Source organism: Mustela nivalis (genome assembly GCF_964662115.1).
Source record: "Mustela nivalis genome assembly, chromosome: 2".
NCBI classification, from domain to species: Eukaryota; Metazoa; Chordata; class Mammalia; order Carnivora; family Mustelidae; genus Mustela; species Mustela nivalis.
The window spans coordinates 17,135,106-17,146,038 of record NC_139021.1 but is presented as its reverse complement, the minus strand read 5'-3'; the positions used below and the strand labels follow the sequence as shown (position 1 = coordinate 17,146,038).

The 10,933-nt window shown below is 44.8% G+C and overlaps 1 pseudogene across 1 annotated transcript; it reads right to left on the bottom strand.

Moving 5' to 3' along the window:
• Positions 1-7,656: 7,656 nt before the first annotated feature.
• Positions 7,657-10,313, bottom strand: LOC309858784 (purine nucleoside phosphorylase pseudogene; annotated as a pseudogene). Its single transcript has 2 exons — positions 10,233-10,313; positions 7,657-8,501 (listed from the first exon to the last, which is right to left on the bottom strand). The product of its transcript is annotated as a purine nucleoside phosphorylase pseudogene (transcript).
• Positions 10,314-10,933: the final 620 nt, after the last annotated feature.

The window sequence follows — 10,933 nt, the reverse complement described above, 5'->3', positions numbered from 1 at the left end:
ACTTAATTAAGACTGCAATGCCCCTTTTACATATTCCTAAGTTCTGGCATCGGGACGTGGACATCTTCAGAGTGTGGGAGGTCATTCTTCAGGCTATCACAACTTTCTTATATTTCTTTGTTAAATCACCTGCATCTACCTAAATTCTCGAATGCTCTTTGGATAAGCATTAACATCTTACTGGTTCTCACACTAATTAATGATTTAAATAAAATCTTTGACATGATGCAATTTGTACTTAAATTTAACTTAATTAATTAATTTTTAAAAATTAGACTCAGCAGAGCTCTGTGACCCTAGGCAAGTCACTCAACCTCTCCAAATTTTACATCTCTGTAAGCAAGGATGAAACAAATCATAATAATACTTAACTTTGGGGCTTGCCGCAGTAGGGACCAAACTAGACAATGTATGTAAAGCAATTGGTTCAGGGCTCATGCATCATTAAGACCTCAGTACATGTTAGATGCTGATAAGAACCGAGAGCAGTGCTCTGGCCCTCTGTATCTCCACTTCCATAAGCCCCGAGGGCTGTGCTCAGCACTCCCTGAGTGCCATGTAGCTCTCTCTAGCTTTAGCACCAGACATCCAGCATCAGGTACTTTAATTAATTAATTCAGTTTGCAAAAAAGCACCCTAGGTGAAAAAGGCGATGCCATTCCAGCAAGAACACCTAGCTGGGCAAAGGGGCGCCAGCTGGTTTTCAGTCTCTGCTCACCCTTCCCCAGCTGGGTCCCTCCGCAGCACACACACACTGTGCACACCACATGGAGAGTCTCTATGATTCTGAAATAATTGGATCGTGGTGGCGCTCCACATTGTTCTCTAGACAGGAGTGGAATGAGGTAATAACCCTCTGAGCAAAAAGGCAGGACTTGCCTTCGTATTGATTTCATGCCAAAACCTGGCAAATTGCATCAGGAAATTGCTAGGAAACTTAGTAGCGTCAATACTACTATTCTTGCACATGTACCCACACACACCAAAACTAAACTAAAGTAAACCACACCTGCCCAAACAACAGACAATTCTCATGCAACAGACTAACTACCAACATTCCCCGCTGTGTCATGTATAACAATGGATGGAACCCTCCGCCCAAGCTTAGTAACCTACAGCTACACACTCGCTGACCACAGAGCTTCTTGCACTCAGGGTGATGTTCACACTGTCAATATGTGAATCTACCACGTAAATATGTATCCTCACTCGATTCCTTTTAAAAAAGGGAAAAAAGAAGAAAAGAAGAAAGAAAAAGAACAGTGCTTAGGCTGAACAAAGCAGCCAGTCCACTCGATGTGGGGTCTGGGTCACCAGCAACTAGATGACATGGTCACTCATTAGAAATGCAGAGTCTCAGGCCCCCCAGGCCTGCTGCCTCCGAAGCTGCATTTTCTCAAGAGCCCCCAGGTAATTCAAATGCACGTCCCAGTTTGAGAAGCTCGGCCCTAGAAACTTCTGAGTGAAAGCAGTGGGTGGTGATATCCTTCTGAATAGCTATCCTTCTTTGTAAGGAAAAATCACAGCATAGCTACAAACCAGCAGGGATGTCAGAGAAGGGAAGTCACGGAATCATTTTTTCTGCAAACATTCATTAGGGCCTGTTGTGTGCCAGATACTATTCTAGGTGCTGAGATACAGCAATGAAAAAAAAAAGAAAAAAGAAAAAAAAATCCCAGTGCTAGAGAGCAAATGAATAGTCTATCCATGTCAAGTGGTGATAAACACTATGAAGCAAAATGACAATGGGATAGGGAGGGGGAAATTTTTGCATTATAAAAAAAAAAGTTTAAACTTTGTTTTCACATTTTTCCTTCTTTTGGCTTCAGAAAGGAAAGGAGAACATAGGTGTGCAATTTCTGCCCTTTTACATAGTATGGTCAGATGATACTTGTGCAAAGATCCAAAGGAGAGAGACAGGATTTGTAAATGTTTCCTGGAACAGCATGGCAGGTAAAGGGAATAGCCCATGCAAAGTCCCAGGAAGGAGAAATGACAGCACTGAGTATATGTGGATGAGAGTGATCCATTGATGATTGCCTGAGGGAGAGGGAGGAGTTGCTGATGAAGTTCTCACAGGGGGAAGAGGATGAAATGGAGCAGACAAGAGAGGCCAGCGCCATAGAGAAGCATGGACTATCTGCCCAGTAATGCCAGGGAAGTTGGAACATAAATGCCCAACCTGAGTAAGCTGATAAATGAGGGAGCAGAGCTCCCAGAGGTTTCCTCTAGTGTTGATGGTTTTTTCTTCAAATAGGAATCAGGTTTATGAATTGAGAGAGACAAGAAGAATACTGTATATAATTATGAATATATATATATATTATATATTATATATATTATTATATATATTATATATTATATTATATTATATTATATTATATTATATTATATTATATGAATATAAGCAGAGAGGATAAGGCTTGGAAGGGTGTAGAAGACAGAGTGAACAGACCAGGGGAGCGTGGGCTCAGCACTGACTCCTCCTGGTGACACGTCAGACTCATCCTGTCTTTCTCCAGCCAAGTTCACCTTCAGGTCTGGAGACAAGGAGAAAGTGAGCAGTTGGTAGTGAGGGAAGGGAAGGCAAGCTCCCTCTTGACTCCTTAAACCTGCAGCCGGAAAAGCTTAGCACGGGAACTTCCCTGGGGAAGGGGGTTGCTGGAAGCAGGAGCTACACTTCAGGGTTCCATCCTGGAAACCCACCTGAGTTCAAATCCTGATTCTGCCACTTACGACTCTGCATCCTGGAGCACATCTTCTCACTTCTCTAAATCTGCACCCCCTTATCACTGGTCCTATTACCTCTGCCCAGACACTTCCTTTCTCTTTTCCAAACCAAGGAAATGGTCTTGGTCTGCTGCTCGAAGATACACACTTTGAAATATTCAAATAACTGGCTGTGTTCACGCATTCATTCAATTACTCATTCATTCAGGAAATACTAGTATCAGAAGATACTAGTATCTTCTAGTATCAGATAACTAGTATCAGAAGAACAAATGGATAAACCCAGGTTCAAATGCAGGTTCCACCACTTACCAGTTATGTGAAATAGACAGAAACAGCTGTACCAGACAGTTTCTGACTACTCCAAGGCTCAGTTTCCTCTTCTGCAAAACAGAAACAAAGTAAAAACTCAGTAAGTATTGGTCATTATTAGTCACAACCACATTTTGCTAGGCACTGTGCTAAGTGCTAGGGATACAAAAATAAAGTGGGTCACCTATGTCTTACACATCTCACATTGTCACAAGGGAGACAGCATCTAAACCAATAATAATTGTGACCCAATTAGGTAAGAGCTGGGCCAAAGAAATGTATACAGCTCTTACTGACATGTAATGGAGCAAAAGGTTTCATTGCACCTTGGGAAGAAGAGAAGTCTTCCTGGGGTGATATTTGGAACAGTCTTTCAATGACTAGATGTTTGCCAGTTGGAGAAGGGGAAGGGCATCCCAAGTTGAAGGAGCAACATGGCACCTTGAAAGGACACAGAGTGCTCATGAAGCTGTGAGGAGCCACAGCCACTGGAACGGAGAGGACGTGGAAAAACAGAATAGCAGGTGAAGCTTAAGAGGCCAAGTGTCCTTTGTGAGGAGGACCAAGTCTGCCACCTAGCCCTTCCAGTGTGATCTTATAAGCAATGGGCAACTATGTTGAGGTTTCCAGGCAGAAGAACGAGATCAGGATCTTGGCATTAGAATGGAACACAGATGAGAGGCGGAGCAAGACGGAGGGTAGAGAGACCATGTAGGAGGAGTGATGTCTCATGAGCATGTCTCACCTGCATTTTTGTAATAATGTAGGTGAGACATAGTAAGAACCTGAACAAGGGCACTGACAGTGGGCATAGAAAAGAAACTAAGGATGGGAGAGACCACTCAGAAGAAAAATCCATAGGACTCAGGAATGTGCTGGGCTGGATATGGGGTAAGAAGATGAGGGAGTCATTCACCATCAGCCTACTAAACTCACACACCTATAGGTTGCTGAAGCAGAGCTTAAAAATGTTTTAACAAGTGAGGGCTCAAGTCTAGGGCAACTCAACAGTTACCTTGGAGCATAGCTTCTTTGACTCTGATGAACACTTGAGCATTTATTGGTCATCATGTTAACAGTAAAGCAAATACCCTTAGAAAAGACTATCCAACCATGTATCTATAATGCAAGTACAATATTGCTATTAATGATTATGCAATGTGTGTGCTGCAGGGGATGTGAAACAAAGAATAGAAGACCTAGCCTAGGGAAAGATCTACTTCCTGGAGGCACTCATCCATGAGTACATTTTCAAAGGAGAGAAATGGGCACTCCAAGAGCAAAGAAATGCCTGAGCTGAGCAGGTGAGCAGGAAAGCATTTCTCAAGTGTGTTCTGAGAGCCCCTCATCCTGTGAGATGCTCTAGAACAAAAGGACCCATGGTCAAAAACAACCTAGAGATGCCACCTCTAATTCCAGCATGTCTCCTTGGGCATTCACAACATACTAAAGATCCTGAGAAACTCTGCAGTTAAAAATAATTTGTCTAGGGGCAAATTATTAAATAAAGTAATTTTTAAATTATTGAAGGGTCCAACTCTTGGTTTTGGGATCAGGTCAGGATCTCACGGTTGTGGGATCGAGCCCCACATTAGGCTCCATGCTCGGTGCCGAGCCTGCCTGAGATTGTCGTTCCCTCCCTCTCTGTTCCTTACCCTCCACCCCACACAAATACACACTCTCTCTCTCAAAATAATATAAATAAAGTCTTTAAAAAATTATTTGTCCAGTGAAAAAAGCAAGTCAGTGTTTACATGGGGCAGGTTAGGGGGCTAGGAAAGGGCACAAGGAAACATCTGGTGGTAATGGACATGTTCTATACCATGACTGATATGGTAGATTACACGGATGTATGTCAATGTCAAACTCATTGACCTGTACACATAAAATGCATACATTTTGCTATATATTTTGTGTGCAAATTATACCTCATTTAACTTGAATAAAAACTATAATATCCTGTTGGGTTGGTTTGTTTCTTTCACTTTGGAAAACTTTTTAATTATTTTCATTAATATTCCTTCAAAAGGCCTATTTCTTTGAACACCATCTGGAGAAACACCAGTGTGTTAGTTTCCTATGGCTGCTTTTACAAATTACCACAAACATGGTGGTTTAAAACAACATAAATTGATTATCTCACAGTTCTAGAGGTCACAAGACTGAAATGGATCTCACTGGACTAAAATCACGGTATTCCCAGGGCTGTGTTGGTTCCGGAGGTGCTGGGGAGAGAAGGATCTGGTTCCTTGCCTTTTCCAGCTTCCAGAAGCTTCCTGCATTCCCTGCCTCAGGGCCCCTCTTAGCTTCATCTTCAAAGTCAGTGACCACATCACTCCAACCACTAACTTCCCTAGCTCTCCTTCTCTGACTTCTGTCTCCCTCTCTCACTCACGAGGACTCTTGTGATCACCATGGGCCCCTCATCATTCAGGATTATGTTTTCACCTCAAACTACTTAATCGGGTCACATCCACAAAGTTCCTCACAGGTTCCAGGTACTGGGACATCTCCGACGGAGGCAGGTGGAGGAAGACATTATTCTGCTCAACACAACAAGTTTTTAGTGTAAAATCAGAGGAGTGAATAATGAGCCTGGAAATGAAGGCTGAGGCCAGCTCAGGCTAAAGGATTTGGTAAGCAACAGGTAGGACTTCTTTACCATTAAATGGGTATATATATGTGTTTTGAAACACGAAAGCTATTCATTGGGTGTAACATTTTTTTTCATCAGATCCCTGGCCACCCAGTCTCCCTCTCTGGGAGTAACAAAAATGTTACTTACCACTTTCTTATACATTATTCCAGAAGTGATCCATACCAACCTAATTCTTTTACACAAAGAGTAGAGTAGTATAAAAATTGTCCCAGTAACTTTCTAATTGCCCCTTGAGAATATAAGTTGGATATCATACCAGAGCAGAACAAAGAGTTTCTTAAAAAAAAAAAAAAGTTGATTTATTAATTTCTTTCAGTAATCTCAAATGCACAACCCCGAGATCAAGAGTCACATGCTCCACTGACTGAGCCAGCCAAGTGACCCCAAAGACAGCTTCTTTATTCATTTCAAATGGATAGATAGCATTTAATTGTATAGACCAGTGATTCTCAATACCCTTGTTCATTAGAAGGGCCTGGGGAGATTTTGAAAGAATAATTGGAACAGGAGTTCCTGTTATCCGTTCTCTGCAATAAACCACCTCAGAAGTTAAGAAGTATCAAACAATGACCATTTTATTATGCTCACAGTTTGGAGGGCCAAGAATTCTGGTAGAGCACCGTGGGGACAGCTTTTCTCTGCTCCACAGTGACGGAGTAGTGGGGTGGTCTGGATGGCTGGGAGATGGTAGGAATGGTTTGATTGGAGCCACGGGTCTGGGGCCTTGAGTCTGACATCAGCAGGAAACCTCAGTTACTGCCCACATCATATTTGCAGAAGCCGAAATATGCAAAAAAAGCTTCCTGGCTCACATGCCTAGTGCCTGGGCTGGGGCTGAATAAAACGCTCTCTCTCTCTCTCTCTCTCTCTCTCTCTTTCCCCCCCCTTTCATGCAGCTAACCTGGGCCTCCTCACAATATGGTGACCTCAGCATAGTCAGACTCCTTACATAGCAGTGGGCTCATCCCAGAGCTTGAGTTCCGAGAGGCCAATGCAGGAGCTACAAAGCTTCTTATAACTTAGCCTTCGTGGTCTCAGGCTATCTACTTGATCTCCTTCTATTGGTCAGGCAAGTCCCTAAACAAGAGACTATGCCTATTTAAGAGAAGGGGAATGAGACTCTACTTCTCAATAGGAGAAGTAGCAGAGAATTTGCGATCATCCTAATACACCACACCCAGGTGACCTGAATGTGCAACCAGGCTTAAAAATCACAGTTACGAATGTACCAGACCTTATTAACCTGACTGATGAGTGTGCAGGCGGGCACAGCTAGGGAGCCAGCCCTCGGTATGCGGGGTGGGCATCATTTCACACATGGGCAAATATGTCTGGGATAAATTGCTGGAGGTGAAACTGGTGTGGATTAAGGACACCAGGCTGGTCCAGTCGGTAGAGCATGTGACTCTTGAACTCAGGATCATGAGTTCAAACCCCACAATTGGGGGTAGAGATCACTAAAGAAAGGGGGGAGAAAAAAAAGAAATTGGTGTGGATTAAAGATGAGGCATTGGAAGTGTTTTGTTTTGGGTGGGGGGATTTCCATCTTTCTTGTTATTCTCAAAATTTGGTAGTACTAAAGTCCAAGAGGTATTGGACTGGGTTGGCCCTTGTATGGGCTCGAGTGCTTAGGAGGATGCAGAATTGAGTTCCCAGGAATATGAAAGCATTGTATCCAAAGGACAGCAGTAGCTACTGTGCCAAGTTCAAGAGCCCTTATACATGGCAGGGCTTTGGCTCCAGGTCTTGGGGAGGAACAAGGGGTGATAACTGCCTTGAGACAACTGAGCAAAAGAAGAGCCGGTGCAAAAAGGTCTGGTGGGAGAAACAGGGAAGGTGAAGGAAAGGGATCTTCCTGTCCTTTCTCCTATGACTGAAGGGCAGAGGCGTGTGACCCAAAGTAGGTAGGAGCTACTAGATCCCATTAGAGAGAGGCCAGACCACTCTAGGGCAGGTTAACTGGCTTTGGCAGGCAGCGGAATATTGGTCATAAGGAGACAAACTGTTCCAATTTGTGGGTAGCTTGTTTCCCGGCCTCTAGTACTTCCTCCTGGTTGACCTTCTTGGTGTCATAATCCAGGACGACTTTGTTAGCGATGAGGGAGAAGCCAAAGACTCGAAGTCCACAGTGCCTTGCCAGCTTCGACTGCTGGTACCTGTGTTCATGCCAACAGCATCTGCCCCCGGCTCCGCAGCAGCCAACGCGCTGCCACAGGCTCGAAGGTGAGGCCTGCCCTTCCTTTCGCAGGTGCCTTCCTTTTGCTCCCTCTGCTCCCCATCTGTTTCCAGGCACTGTGTGCCTTCTGCCTTATAGGCATCGGACATGGCAGGGACACGAACTCCAAACCTTTCAAGGCTTGGGCCCTCTAAGAGGGTTCAAACCATTGAAGCCAGTTAGGTTGACCTGACCACAGATCAGCATGGTATCTCCAACCTCAAACTCGGGGTCGAGTCCTCCCCCTGCAATGGTGACCACTAGGGTGTCCACACCCATAAGGAAGAACAACCTCACTGGGAATGTCACCTTCAAGATCGAGTAGGCTTCGTGCGAGGGAAACCTGTCCTGCACCATCACACAGGCTCTGCCATTCGGGAGCCCAAACACCAGCTGACCAGCAGCACTCGGCACTGTATTTTGGGGAAAGTTTGGTATCTCACTGTAGACAAAGCTTTGGGCCTCAGTTAATTTATCAGCCAGATTTCCTAGCCCAGAACCACAGAGGACCGCCACTTGAGGTCTGTGCTCAGTGGGGCGCAGAAGCCATTTGCTAGTGTTTTCATCATCATACGTAAATTCATTCTCCGAGGGGCGCTACCGCCACTGCTCTCTCAAAAAGCTTGTCCTTCGCCTCTGAGACCCGGTCCCCTGAGCTGCACCACACTATGCTGAGCCCTACTTCCCGGGAGCCGTGTGCACAGTCCTGTCCTGGAAGTTTGTGAGTAATAAAGTGACACAAGCAAGTCTGAACTTGAGAAAATCCAGTTGTCTGCACTGCCCAGGATGGAGCAGAGGGAGACAAGAATTGCAGACAGAGACCAGACTGATGGTGGTCAGACTATCTGGGGGGTAGATCATAAGGTAGAAGTGTAGCTAGAAAGGGACAGGTGAGTCAGAGCACCAAAATGCTTGGACTCCTGTTCCAAGTGCTGGAAGACAGAGGCTGACGAGGTGATCAGCTTGGTGGAGGGATGACAGGCCCTGGAGTGCTCATGGCCAGTTTCTTAGAAGAGGTAGGACTTGAGATGGAGCGTGCAGGGTGAGAAAAGCTTGAACAGGCAGCAAGGAAAAGGCAAGACAATCTTTCCACCAGCATTTCATGTGTTACAAGACATGGAGGAAACTTCTCCTTGTTTTTAAATAAAGATTTTACTTATTTATGAGAGAGAAAGAGAGTCCATATACATGGAGGGGACAGTGGAAAGGCAGGAGAAGGGGGAGGGGAGGGGCAGAAGCAGAGTCCACCCTGAGCAAGAAGCCCAATGCAGGGGTCGATCCTAGGACCTGGGATCATAACCTGAGCTGAAGGCAGACTCTTAACCGACTGAGCCACCCAGGCACCCTGGAAGCTTCTCTTTGATACAGAAAATGCACCTCAAGCACTTAGGGCTTAGTCGGCGCCTGTCACACGGCAAATATTCAAAACTATGATGCATTATTCTCAATAACAGCAAGTAATGCCTATTAAAAGCTTAACAAATTGGGACCTGACTTTGGACGGCAACAATCAATGTTCTCGTTATTTCTAAAAAGATCTATGTGGAATGGGAAAAGCTTAGGCTCTTCAACCATTGGCCCAATCTGAAACAGACAGTGGTTTGTTTCCTCATTCTGTCTTAGAACCTTCATCAGCTTCCCTTCCTTCCAAGGGAGAATCAGCGGGAACTGACCAGATGAACAGAGTCCCTAGAGTCCCATTCCTGTCCCACCATCATGCTCTCAGCCTGGTACTCATCTCCTTGTCATCTTGTAAAACTTGATCCCAGGAGCTGATTTTCTGTGGGATGCGTTAACAAAGAAAAGATCCCAGAGGAAGTACAGAAAGGGTCTCACTGTAAGTGCTGGAAAGATCTTATCTGAAGACATGTTCCAATTCTGGGTGGCCTGGGGCCATGAAAAGAAGTAGCATCTGGATAGTATCCTATGATATGGTTAACCCTAGTGATCCTTTTGTTCTCGGCTTAAAAAATCCTTCCTCTAGGAGTTCCTGATGGCCCTGAAACTGTTTAAGTGCCCCCACATGTGCTTTCTTATACTCAGAATCTCCCTCATCATAGAAATTATGACACCTTTGTTATTCTTGTGTATGTGTCTCCCTTACATATATATAGACGATCTCTTATAAACAAGCTCTTGTTTGTATGTCTCTGCAGTGGAGATACCCCAAGGTGACCCCCAGTGGCTTCCACTTCTTCTTGCCCATGCCTTGGTATAATCCCCTGCCCTTGATTATAGTAGGACCTGTGACTTCATGCTAATCGACAGAATACAGCAAGGTGAACGGAGGTCACCCCCAGGGTGATGCTGGGTTACATAACCCTCTTTCAGCAGACTGGAGCAGGAGACTTTGCATTCTGACTTGATGAAGTAACTGGTCGTGTTGAAGAAGCCCATATGGCCAGGGAACTACAAGAGGCCTCTAGCTGCCATGGGTAGCTTCTATGGGCTTCTAGAAATGGTGCCCAGAAAAGAAAAGTCAAGAAAAGAGTGGGGGCTGGGGGTGCAGGGAGCTGATGTTCTGTAGCCTGATGGAACCCAGCTGACAGCCAGCCAAAACCAAGGCCTACAGTCTTACCATGGTAAGAAATCAAACTCCTCCAGCAAGCTCAATGAGCTCAGAAACAGATTTTTTTCTCAGCCAAGCTTCCAGAACACCACTCAGCAGACATCTTGAATGCAACCTTATAAGACCTCAAGGGCAGAAGCCAGCTAAGCTGCACATAGACCCCCGACCCACAGAAAGTGTGATAGAAAAATGTATATTGCTTGAAGCTTCTAAATTTGTGGTAATTTGTTACAGCAACAGAAAATAAATACATGTCCTCGATGGACAAGGAGCTCTGCGTAGGCAGCAACCAATGCATAGGGCACCCCCCATTGTACCTCTAGCACCTCCCACGATGCTCAACAAAGATGTGTTGAATGAATGTACATCATCCCTACAATACTTGCAAACACTCCATAAGAAGGAGTATTTTTACTCGAATTTTATTAAGACTGAAAGACGGTAAATG